The 12,230-nt window shown below is 39.8% G+C and overlaps 1 protein-coding gene across 1 annotated transcript in view; it reads left to right on the forward strand.

Moving 5' to 3' along the window:
- The window catches only part of SMYD3 (SET and MYND domain containing 3), a 446,381-nt gene that overhangs the window by 1,141 nt on the left and 433,010 nt on the right, over positions 1-12,230 (forward strand). The gene's annotated exons all lie outside the window — the stretch shown is intronic.

Here is a 12,230-nt window from a genome sequence, read left to right on the forward strand (position 1 = left end):
CAGAATAAGTCAAGGTAAAAATTTCCTCTTGACATTAAGTCTAGTCAAGTCTGACTCGGGGTGGTGGTGGTGCTCATCTCCATTTCTAAGCCTAGGAGCTGGTGTTGTCTGTACACACCTCCAAGGTCATGTGGCCAGCATGACTCCATGGAGTGCCATCAGGGGCGGCTCAACCCACTACGCAAAGTAAGCATTTGCAGTATAGTTCATTTTGCCCAGGGGCGCTCTTGGGAGAAAACAGACCTTGACATATGCGAGTTGTAGTTACTGGGATGTATAGTTCACCTACAATCAAAGAGCATTCTGAACTCCACCAATTATGGAATTGAACCAAATATGGCACACAGAACTCCCATGACGAACAGAAAATATATATCAGTGATTGGTTGGGGGGGGGGGGGGGCGCCAAAATACTGTTTGCTTACCATTGAAAATTACCCAGGGCACTCTGAGTGCCATTCCACACAGCCATATAACCCAGAATAAGTCAAGGTAAAGATTTCCCCTTGATATTAAGTCTAGTCGTGTTCGACTGGAGTTGGTGTTCATCTCCATTTCTAAGCCGAAGAGCTGGTCTTGTCTGTAGACAAGGAGATTCCATCTGAACATGAGGAAGAACTTCCTGACTGTGAGCCGTTCAGCAGTGGAACTCTTTGCCCCGGAGTGTGGTGGAGGCTCCTTCTTTGGAGGTTTTTAAATAGAGGCTAGATGGCCACCTGCCAGGGGTGCTTTGAATGCAATATTCCTGCTTCTTGGCAGGGGGTTGGACTGGATGGCCCATGAGGTCTCTTCCAGCTCTATGATTCAATGATTCTATGACACCTCCAAGGTCATGTGGCCAGCATGACTGCATGGAGTGCCGTTACCTTCTTGCCGGAGTGGTACCTATTGACCTACTCACATTTGCATGTTTTCGAACTGCTAGTTTGGCAGAAGCTGGGCCTAACAGTGGGAGCTTACTCCACTCCTTGCATTCAAACCGCCAACCTTCCAGTTAGCCAATTCAGCCTCAGCGGTTTAACCCGCTGCGCCACCAGGGGACCCAGAATATTAAGGCAGAAAAGCCCACAATGTCTTCTTTGAACTGGGTTATCTGAGGGCCCTTCCAGAATGCCATATATTCCAGTTCAAAGCAGAAAATGTGGGATTTTATTCAGCTGTGTGGAATGGGCCTGAGTCTTGTACATGTACCCTGCAGGTAATTTCTTTCAATATATTAAATAATTTTGTGCATGAAGTTTGTGTATGTTGAACCAACAGAAAGAAAAGGTGGCACTATCTCAGCCACTCATGTGGACAATTTTGGATTTGGAATAATTTCAGATTTTGGAATTCTAGATGGAATTCCAGATGCTCATCCTATAATAATAGTGTCCAAAGGGGAATAGCATTTGGTTGTATCCACTATCAGTTTGCAAGTGTGCATTTAACTCTGGTTACTTGATCATCTGGCTGAAATAACTGTATTGCCATTTTCCTTGGCTTTCCTTATATCAGCTTTGTTTCCCTGTCTTCTCATTGCTGCTTCCTCATATCTCAATGTGCCTTGCTGTTAAAAATGGCTTCAAAGTAGGTCCAGTCTTTTCCATAAGCATTTCCCACAAGTGTAGGTAATAAACCATTGAATTTTGATGTTCACTTGTGTCACTCCAGTCCAGAATTATCAATACAAGTGTAAATTTCCAGGCTCTCTGTTGAAATTATTGGTAAAAAAATTAAGTAAGAACTGGCTGAGAATAACATTGCTGTATAAAAAGAAATATTGATGACGGTTTTATTTGGGTTGTTGTAGGTTTTTCAGGCTGTATGGCCATGTTCTGCAAGCATTCTCTCCTGACGTTTCGCCTGCATCTATGGCAGGCATCCTCAGAGGTTGTGAGGTCTGTTGGAAACTAGGCAAATAGGGTTTATATAATATCTGTGGTTCTTTTTGTTTTAAGACCACCAGTAGATGGCACTAAGTGAACGCTGAAAAAAATATCGTCAATGCCAAACCCATATAATGCAGCTCAATTCAATTAAACTGCATTATATGGGTCAACACTGACTATATAATGCAGTTCCAAACTGCATTATATGGTAGTGTAAATGGGGCCTGAGCCAAGATCACTTAGTGTATCTGATGACTCGGAGATTACAACCTGGATCCCCAAATCCCAGTCCAACATTGAGCTCGCTGTCTCACATTGAAATTAAACAACCGGGATTTCACTGATGTCCAGGTAGCTGCAACCATATTCATCATCTTAAGATAAGGCCGCAGTTGGCAAACCACCCTAAGAAGGTATGGCAACAGTGAGAGTCATGTGTACAGTTTAAAGGTATTTTTGCAGCCACCTTGCCTTAGTGAGACACCCAAAGCAGTGACTCTGTACAACAAACAAAGAAACATCTTTTATGTTCAAAAACCACCCTGAAATAGTAAACTGCCAAACTTGGAAGCTTTTGGTTTGTGGATGGGAAGCTTTTCTTGAAACTGGCTAGATATCTGAAATACCATACCTCCTATAAGCAAGTCTGCAATGGAAGGGTCTTTTCTGTCTCCTGCTACCATCCCAAGTATGTTTGAGTGACAATGTGAGAGAGAGCCTTCTCAGAGGCTGCTCCCAACTTGAGGAATTCCACCCATGGAAGATTTGGTTGGATTTTGATTTAGGCAGGCTTTTGGTTTCTGATGTTATTGTGGCAGAAGGATGTTTTTAATGAAGTGTACAGGGTTAGTCAAAATGCATAGGCCAATAAGCCATTCAATTGAATGGCTTATTGGCCTATGCATTTTGACTAACCCTGTATTATGTTTTTTTTTACTATGTTTTGATGCATCTTTAACTGTTTCAATAAAGTGTTTTTAATAGAACTGCTTATTTAATTTTAAGAAAACTTTTGTAGCAAGTCAGCTTACAGTGTACAAGTTTCTAACTTGATGTGCATTTTGGGTCCTGTGCAGGGAGAAATATAGAACAAAACTGATAAATAAATAAAACTCTGCCTTCTTCCCCAATCTCCTAAAAAAAGATAGAGAAACTTACATCCCAAACCTAGAAATAAGAATCAGAAATGATTTCAGACTTTGATTCACGATCTAAAATGTATGACTTGTCATTGATGTCGAAATTGGCCCTTACGTCCACTGTGGTTGCTCAACCTTGAAATAAAGAAACCATCTGGGAATCTGTTGGCTTGTGAATTTTCTCTAGTTCAGTGGTTCCCAACCTGTGGGTCCCCAGGTGTTTTGGCCTACAACTCCCAGAAATCGCATCCAGTTTAGCATCTGTTGGGATTTCTGGGAGTTGAAGGCCCAAACATCTGGGAACCCACAGGTTGAGAACCTCTGCTCTAAATTTTGAAACTGCATATGCTACCCCGTCTGAGATCTGTTGTTTAGTTCATCAAATCTAGTTGGCTTTCCTCTATAGTAGGGGTCCCCAAACGTTTTAAACTGAGGGCTGGCTCACAGTCCCTCAGACTGTTAAGGAGACTGGATTATAGTTTGAAAAAAAATTGAAAAAATTCCTATGCTCATTACACATATCTTATTTGTAGTGCAAAAAACATGAAATAACAACACAGTATTTGAAATGAAGAACAGTTTTAACCAACATAAACTTACCAGTATTTCAGGGGGAAGTGTGGGCCTTCTTTTGTCTGATGAAATAATCAAGTAAATTAGGATTGTTGTTATTGTGTACCTTCAACTTGTTTCACACTTAGGGTGACCCTAAGGCAACTCTACCACAAAGTTTTTAGGTCAAGATTTACTCAAAGGCAATTTGCCTTTGTCTTCATCTTAGGCTGAGAGAGTGTGACTTGGCTAAAGTCACTAAATGGGTTCAAAGCCACAGTCTGAGGTTCAAACCACTTTGCCATGCTTTCTGAATGCTGAATTCCTTCCCTCCATGTCTCCTATTTACCTACCTACCTTTCTTTTTTTCTTTTCTTCCTTCCCACTCTTTTTCCTACCCCTTTCCTTTAATTTCCTTCCTTCACCTCTCCTCCATCCCTCTTTTTCATTCCTTCCTTCTTCCCTTTTTTCCTTTCCTCCTTTCTTCTTCCCTCCATTTTCCCTCTGTTTTCCCTTTCTTTATTCCCTCTTCCCTCCCTTTTCTCCTTCATCCCCCCTTACCTTCCTTATCTCCCCGTTTCCCTTCCCTCTTTCCTTTTTCTCCTTCTTCCTTCCCTCCTTTTCTTCCCTGCTCACCTCTTCCCTTCTTTCTTTCCCTTTTCTCTTTCCTTCCTTCATTCCCCTTCCTTCCCTCCCTTTTCGTCTTCCTTCATTCCTTCTTTTTCCTTCCTTCCCTCTTTCCTTCCTCATTCCCTTCCAATGGTGTGAGTGGAGTGTAGGAGTGATAGGAGAGGTGGGAATGGGACGGGAGCCTTGGCAGGCTGCAGTTTCATAGCCCCTACTCTATAACATAGAAAATCAGTACACAGTTCGTACCTCAGACTATTTCCCTTGATATAATAACTGCTCGTAACTAGTAGTCTTCTCTTTTTCTTCTGAATAAATGGTGGCTTCTGGAGACTTTTGATGGTCCAACTTATCCATCTTACCCTCTTCGTCTACCTCATTTTGGTCAAAGTGTAGCCTATGGTCCACAGACAATGTCCTCAGGAGTTAATACTGAGCTTTCCAAACATTTCATGTTAGTGACACACTTTTTACACATGCAGCATTTCGCAACACTCTATGGATTTCCCCTTAGAGTCAGAAAATATCTTGTATGCTGCATGGATGAGGGTTCAATGGTCTGCCCATAAAATATTAGTGCCTGTTGTTCAGTGCAAATATCTAAATAGTATGTGTCAAGTCCTAAAAGCACATTGTTTATTTCAGCACAATATTCATGATAAGGAATGTTTATTCTCCTATTTCAGATTGTGTGTATTGAAAGAAGAGTACATAGAGAACATAGTAGCCACCTAGAAACCTAATGACTGAAGGGAGATGATTTCATGGCTCACACTTCCATCCTGGCACTGCTCCAGTTCACAGAAAGATAAAGTGTTTGTTCATAGAGCTACTTGAGATCTATTGCGTGGTGATAGATTTGGAATATCAAAAATACAAAAAGCCTTACTAGTGATATGTAAGATAATGTAATATTGTTATTATGGTGAGAATCTTTTCAGAATAAAGATGAGTCTTACAGCCTGAAAACATCAGCCAAGCCTGCTATTTTCACATGTAAAAGAAAAATCCAGCATTTTTGCTTATAAATATTAATACATGCCAAAGGAAAATCCTCAATATGAAAAAAGGAGGTGGGAGAACAAGAGGAAGGCATAACGATATAGCAAATTAGCCTGAACTCTCTGTTCGCTTTTTTTTAACTGTAAAGGATAAATAATTTCCCCCAAATTCATAATGAAAATATGTGCTGTGAGGAAGAACTGGGTATTCAAATATGGCTATCTCATGTAAAATGCATTTGTGAATTAGATTCTTTTTATTTTCTTGAGAATGAAAAATAAGGTTATTATATGCAGAATACCTGCTTTAATATTTGTATAAATCCCATACTATAATGTCTCTGCGCCTGAAAAATATTTTATCCAATATACCAATCCATTCAAATTTTACAGAAATTTCATTGAAGAACTATGCCTCTTCTTGGTAGTTTCAGGGGATTTTCGGAAGCAACTTGCATGTCTGCTGTACAAAGAAAAACGTCGGCAGTACCTTTGGCCAAACTTGCTAAAGAACACATAAAGAAACTTTTTAGATCTTGGCTATTGTCAACTTCTTCCAGTCATACTAGAGAACTTAGAGATTTCTATAGAGAACATGCCTCTAGTCACTTCATCACATTCATTAAATACTATTGAGCCACCCACTTAATGAAATGGCAACCTACTGTGTTCATCACATGAAGTAGGCTTCAAGTGTAGGGTAGAGATATCTTGGAGTTAAAAAAGCATTGCAAAGGGTTATCTTTTCAGATGCTTTTTAAGCTGGTTGGCAAGTGACATTTTTGCAAATTCTCCAGATAGAGATGGGCAAGATGGTCAATTCTGTCATGTGATGGTATTTGTCATCCTCAACTTTAAAATGATACAGTTAGGCAATTTGTGGGAGAAGCAGAAATGCCCTTTTGAGAAAAAGCTCCACCATTACCTTTCGCTCACAGAGAAGGGAAGATTGACAGTATCTTGTGTTTCTTTGTCTCATGGACTTTCTGAGGGCTTTCCTTCCTTCTGTCTGTTGTGTGTGGTATGTGTTACCTTCCCAACATGCCTTCTTCAATGTTCCTCCTCCTTTGGTTGACCCCAAGGGCCATCTAGTCCAATCCCTTTCTTTCTGCCAGGTAACAAAAACACAATTAAAGCACTCCTGACAGATGGCCATCCTGCCTCTGAATAATAATAATAATAATAATAATAATAATAGTAGTAATAATAATAATAATAATAATAATAATAATAATAAAGAAAATATGTTCTTAGTTTGCAAGTGTTATTTCCTGTTTAATGGTGTAGTCCTTACTTTGAAAGTAGTTTTTGTGCTCCAGAAACTTCATTTTTGTGCTCACAAACTATGTTAAATGGGTGGGGACTCTACAAGATCCTCAAAACATTGCGAAACTAAAATAAAATGTGCTTGTCTGTATTTTTGTTTACAACTTTAGAGTTTTTTAATAGTAATTTTGAAGCACATCTGCTTCAGTAATGATCTTTTAGCCATTTTGATCCTAAGGGTTTCCTCTCCAGTTTATCACCCTCTTATTCTGACTCATGCTTCCCCTGTTGTCAATTAATTTTAGTCGCATCGGTATCATATATTCAGTTTTATCTTGGCCTTGTTTTCAATGCCAGAGATTACTCAGAGCCACTTTACATCTCAGATGGGATATATTTATCCTTTGTACTGATTTATGATCTACCTGAAGTGTAAATATTGTTTACAGTAGTTGTTTGAAAGCCAGAGAGATGCTGCAATGAAGATCTGCTTATTGATGTAAGTATGACAGCTTGCTGTAATTTTAATTCCTCAGCTAATAAGAATGGATTCTAGTCACTTTCCTTCTGTAGTTGTAAGCACTCATACAGAGCCAAAGCATGTTAAATTTCAGACTGATGGATAGCCCAAAGCGTGTTATGATAGTTCCATTGCATATTATAGAACAAGGCAGCCTCTAGCTCCCAAGATCAGTTCTCTTTATGTTGTAAACCTTGGATCAATATGTCCCTTTATACCAAAGTGTAATCTCCTCTTCTCCCCTGCCACCCGCACATGGTGTGATGGAATTTTTTCCCCATTAACTTCAACAAGTTGTAGTTTCTCTTTACTTTTCAATCTCTGCTTTATTTTCAATCAGTTCTGGTGCAGCTGTAATTCCATTTATATAAAAGTATAAAATCTAGCAGAGGTAGTAATTCAGGCAAAGCTTTTAATATGCCGTTAAGAGAAGGCTGATGATATTTAAAATCAGTTCTGAACACCAACAAGTGTTTGGTTTTCAAGAAAATGTTGTAGAATGATACTGCATAAATAAGATGCGATAGAATATGCAGTTGTGGGTTTTCCCTTATGTAATTGCTGCTACTGCATGCCAAGGTGGGTGTAACCTTGTGGTTGTCATTGTGAACACAGCTGCTAAGAAGTTCCCATGAAGTTCATGACTAATTGGGTCTAGGATTATGCTGCTTGGCCTAAGTGCTTTTGAGATAGGATCTTTCCAACTGCACTTTTATCATCACCCTACAAATGCCCAATTCATGAAAAGGGGATCTTGAGACAATATCATCTTCAGTTCGCAACAGAGCTTATAGTGGGCTAACAAAATGTGGTGTGTAGGCTGTATGCTCTGAATATTTTTGGGATAATTCCCAATTTGTTTTGAGGTCCCAAGCCCCTGCCTTAGTGCATTTCTGGTGAATATATTCTTCAACAGAAATGGGTTTTCTTGCTCTTGGAGGTATTCAAGAGCAGTGGGTCTTGCATCAGATATGTAAATGGTCATGTCTAATCCCCAAAATCCAAAAAACAGAAGTGAATATCTAGGCACTTCCTGTCTATAGCCTGGCTGTCCGTCCGTCCGTCCATCCATTTATCTGTTGCCTATCTATCGTCATTATCTTATATATTTTTTGCTGCTTTTTAGTTTAACATGGCCTGTGTCAAGTATTAGGGAAAATAAATTGCTTTCATAAGCCATTGGAATTGCCTTCTCTTAGCCTAGTAGCACCCATAGTCTTGCTCTGGGGCTCTTCCTTTTACTTGCACTGGGAATTGTTCTCAGCTGCCCCAGGTGGCATAACAAGATCCTTTTTGAAGAGGTTAAAGTATGGAGCGGCCTCTTCAGTGGGTCTGGTAATCTTTTTTTTTTTTTTTTTGGATCTGTGACCCTCCAATTACTGCACAGATTGACAAAAATAGCCAAAACCAAGAAGTAACTGGGAGCCCACATTTGGTTTTTGATGTTAAACTGGAGGGGTGCCTCCTGCAAAATCTGATGGGATTGAAGAGGGAGTTTCATTTGCATGGGAGCAGTTGGGAACTGTAAACATAGCCTTTGGGCATCATCCAGTCCTAAAGCTGTTCCTTGCCTTCTCCCAGGTTAAAAGTCTCCATCCTGGATTTATTGCTCTATGGACCAAATAACCTGTGTTCAAACTATTCTGAAACTTCTGACCTTGGTAGGGTTATTCTATAGCACATGTGTCAGACTCAAGACCTCCTGGCCAAGTTCAGTTTGCCATGTGGCTTGCGAGGTCCAGATGCATTTCAGAGCTTGTAGCGTTTAGAATGGCTATGGTTGCATTTTGTTTTGTTTTTGTTGTTATTTTTCAGATATGGTGTGATATAATGTCTCAGGTTATTTAACAATAACAATAATAATAAAACTTCATTTATATTCCACCTGGGGAGATATTTATATGGAGTATATTTATACAGTCTTGCAATTACAAATGGTCCTTTGAAAGCAACTGTAACACTAATGTGGCCCACAGTGAAAATAAATTTGACACCCTTGTTTTACAGCTACTTTTGAAGTGTTTCAGTTTTGACCTCCTCCTTTTGATCTCCAGCTTACTTCAGTTGTTTCAAGGCCCCTTCCACATAGCTATATAAAATCCACATTGAACTGGGACATATGGCAGTGTGGACTCAGATAATCCAGTTCAAAGCAGATATTGTGGATTATCTGCTTTGATATTCTGGGTTATATTTATTATTTATTTATTTATTTTATTTTATTTTATTTATTTCACTTACTTATACCCCGCCCTTCTCACCCCGGGGGGGACTCAGGGCGGCTTACAGAGGAGGCACAATTAGATGCCCAAATCCATTGACAAGCAGTACAAAATACAAAACAATTCAACAGTTAAATTTAAAACATCAATACATAATAAAATAAAATAAAATAATAAAACAATCTCATGCTCAGGGTTCAGAGTCCATATATGGCTGCGTGGAAGGGTCCCAAGTAAAGTTCAAAGTGCAAAAACAATTTGCACTCAATTCAGTAGAGAGGGAAAAGGGGGCAGAACATTTCTTTTTCCAAATTGGTTCAGGCAAAGATGCTGCTGCCTCTCTTAGAATTCTGTTTGTCCTTAGTAATGATATTTACCATTTTGACCATAATCTGATGTTGTTTGTTCCCATGTGTCTCACTTTTTATCTGTAAAATGTTGGAGGCAGGTTTATGTTGCAGTTCTGCACAATGAGGTCCTGATGGTACCTTCTTCCATTGAAAGCACTCTAAAAAAATCAATTTAGGATTTTTTCACCTGAAATTCTCTTTCACAGCTGCCTTCATGCTTACTGCTGTTCTAGACCCATATGTAGTTTGCAAACCCTGGTTTGAACACTACAAAGAGAAATGGAGAAGGATGGGCAAATTGCAATGGAAGTTCCTTTTGTTGGGGTGCCATTCTATGAACTAATCATGACCAACAATATATGGAAGTTATATTTTAATGAATTGTAAACAACTTTATTATACTATTTTTGTCCTCCTAGATAAAGTCTTCTTCTCTACGCCTCAGCATGCTTCTTCCTGTCATAACCCCGCCCCCCCAAAGTCTTATCATTTCAGTGGAGGAGTGGTCATTTTGTGGCTCTCCAGAGCTGGGCTGCAGTTCCTCTTATCCACTGGCCATGGCATATTTGGTGTTTGGTTTCCACAGGCTCATTCTTCTTACCAGGATTCAGTCAGTCACACATGTTTTTCCAAATGCTCCTGATAATGAATTGCCCAACCATCATAATCTAGTATGCCATTTGGAATGTTCATGCTCTAAATGCACTAAATAATGCACCTGTTTGCTATTTTATACTGAAGCATGTTCAGAACTGTAGCTTTAATGGTGTTTTTCTTTCCTTGTCCAAGCACGTAGTTTGGATCTACAAGGATAAGTTATTTTGACCTGAAATGTTTCTAGTATGTGAGAAATGAATGAAAGATTGATTGCACTAAATATTATAGAAATGTCTAAGCAAAATGTTGTCTGTATAGACAGCATTTTATAAGATCTATGTCTGCATGCAATGATATGCTTTTTTTATGTTTGATGAAATGTTGGGCATATTAGCTGCCTAGCTGTTTCTTGGCAAAGGACTGCCTCCCCCCTGCAACAGGTGGTGGTGTTAACCTGTCAGGATGACTGAAGAGCAGAACTAGCATGTTAGTTTGGGGAAGAATTGCCTGTTTGGATCAAGGATTGGGCTCCTGTAACTTTAATCCTTAACAGATCTCAGAACGGGATAAGGCAAAACTGTGTCAAGTGGGATAAAGACATCTGTCTCTGCTTACCTTCCAGACTCAAAGTTTCAGCTGCAACTGTCCATTCCCAACACAGCTATTGACTTGTTGTGCATTCAGTGACAAGAAGAGAGCTATCCACTCCTTCCTGCCACCTCCCAATCCACTAGGAAGCTGTGCTATCTTTGGAGGGACATCTGCAGTTGAACATTGCAATTCGGGTGGTGAGGGGTATGTTCACCCCTCTTCATGGAGCTTTATGGTACCTCGTCCTACCTCCAAATCTGGATTAAAGTGACAGGCGTCCTTTTCAGGATCCAATCTGGTCACCCTAATCCATTTATATAGGTATAATGCTTAGATTCCCTTATAAGTCCCAGGATTTGTAATTTATTGAGGGGCATTTTAAATTTTCTACCAGATATGCCAGGACAGAGAAACAAACACACCAGGTTAAAGACAAGCCACAGAGGTTTATTACAGTTCGGCCAAAAAGGATGCAAGTACAATACAAGCAATTTCCTTCAAAAGATTCAAGCATAAACATGCAGAGAAATGCAAGACATCTTATACAGTTCTGACAGCTATTCAGACTTCCTGCTCCCTTTCTGATTGCTGGAGGAAGAGGCCGGCCAGAATCTGCACCAGGATTGGCAGGGAGTTTCCTTGATGTCACATCCTACAGCCAGGAATTCCCATGGCGGGAAGAATGGAAGCCATGGATTGGTCTATGCAAGGAGCCAATCTGCTGCAGATACACTCCTTGGGAGAAACAATAGTACAGTTATGCTGATGAGTTTTTGATTAACTCAAATGTCCAGTTCTGTGTGAAACAAAGGTGTGGATCTCAAATGACAAAGGTGCTGATCTTAGGAAATTAAGGACTTGACAGTCAGTATAGAAAATTAATGAATGCACATATCCTGAGACTTCTCTTCCACAGGAGTGACAAACTCTCAGCCTCAGCTTAAGTGGACAAATATCCTGAGCGTATGTTGCTGGTTAAGGAGATTATCCATCTACACATACATATAATGGTTTCAATAGTTATCTGGCTTGGGAAATAGCTGGAGGGATCTGGCCAATGTACCCTTTCCCAAGAGATTACGTAAACGGGGCATGAAGAGGTGGCTGCCTTGATGTTATTTTTTATAAGAAACAGTTAATACACTTCATATAAGAAATTAATACACTACACAGTAAGAAAGATTACACAAAGTTACACAAAAATCATAAATTGTTACAATTTATTAAAGGGTTAGACACAGTAGAGTCCGAGGGGTACAGCTGCTGCTAGGTCCGTTCCCGATCCTCTAAATCAGTGATTCTCAACCTGTGGGTCCCCAGGTGTTTTGGCCTACAACTCCCAGAAACCCCATCCAGTTTACCAGCTGTTAGGATTTCTGAGAGTTGAAGGCCAAAACATCTGGGGACCCACAGGTTGAGAACCACTGCTCTAAATCTTGGGAATTTTGCAACTTTGGACCTCTGGAAAAGGTTTTTAATAACAAGAAAAAATCA

Source organism: Anolis sagrei, chromosome 1, assembly GCF_037176765.1.
Source record: "Anolis sagrei isolate rAnoSag1 chromosome 1, rAnoSag1.mat, whole genome shotgun sequence".
Lineage (NCBI taxonomy): Eukaryota > Metazoa > Chordata > Lepidosauria > Squamata > Dactyloidae > Anolis > Anolis sagrei.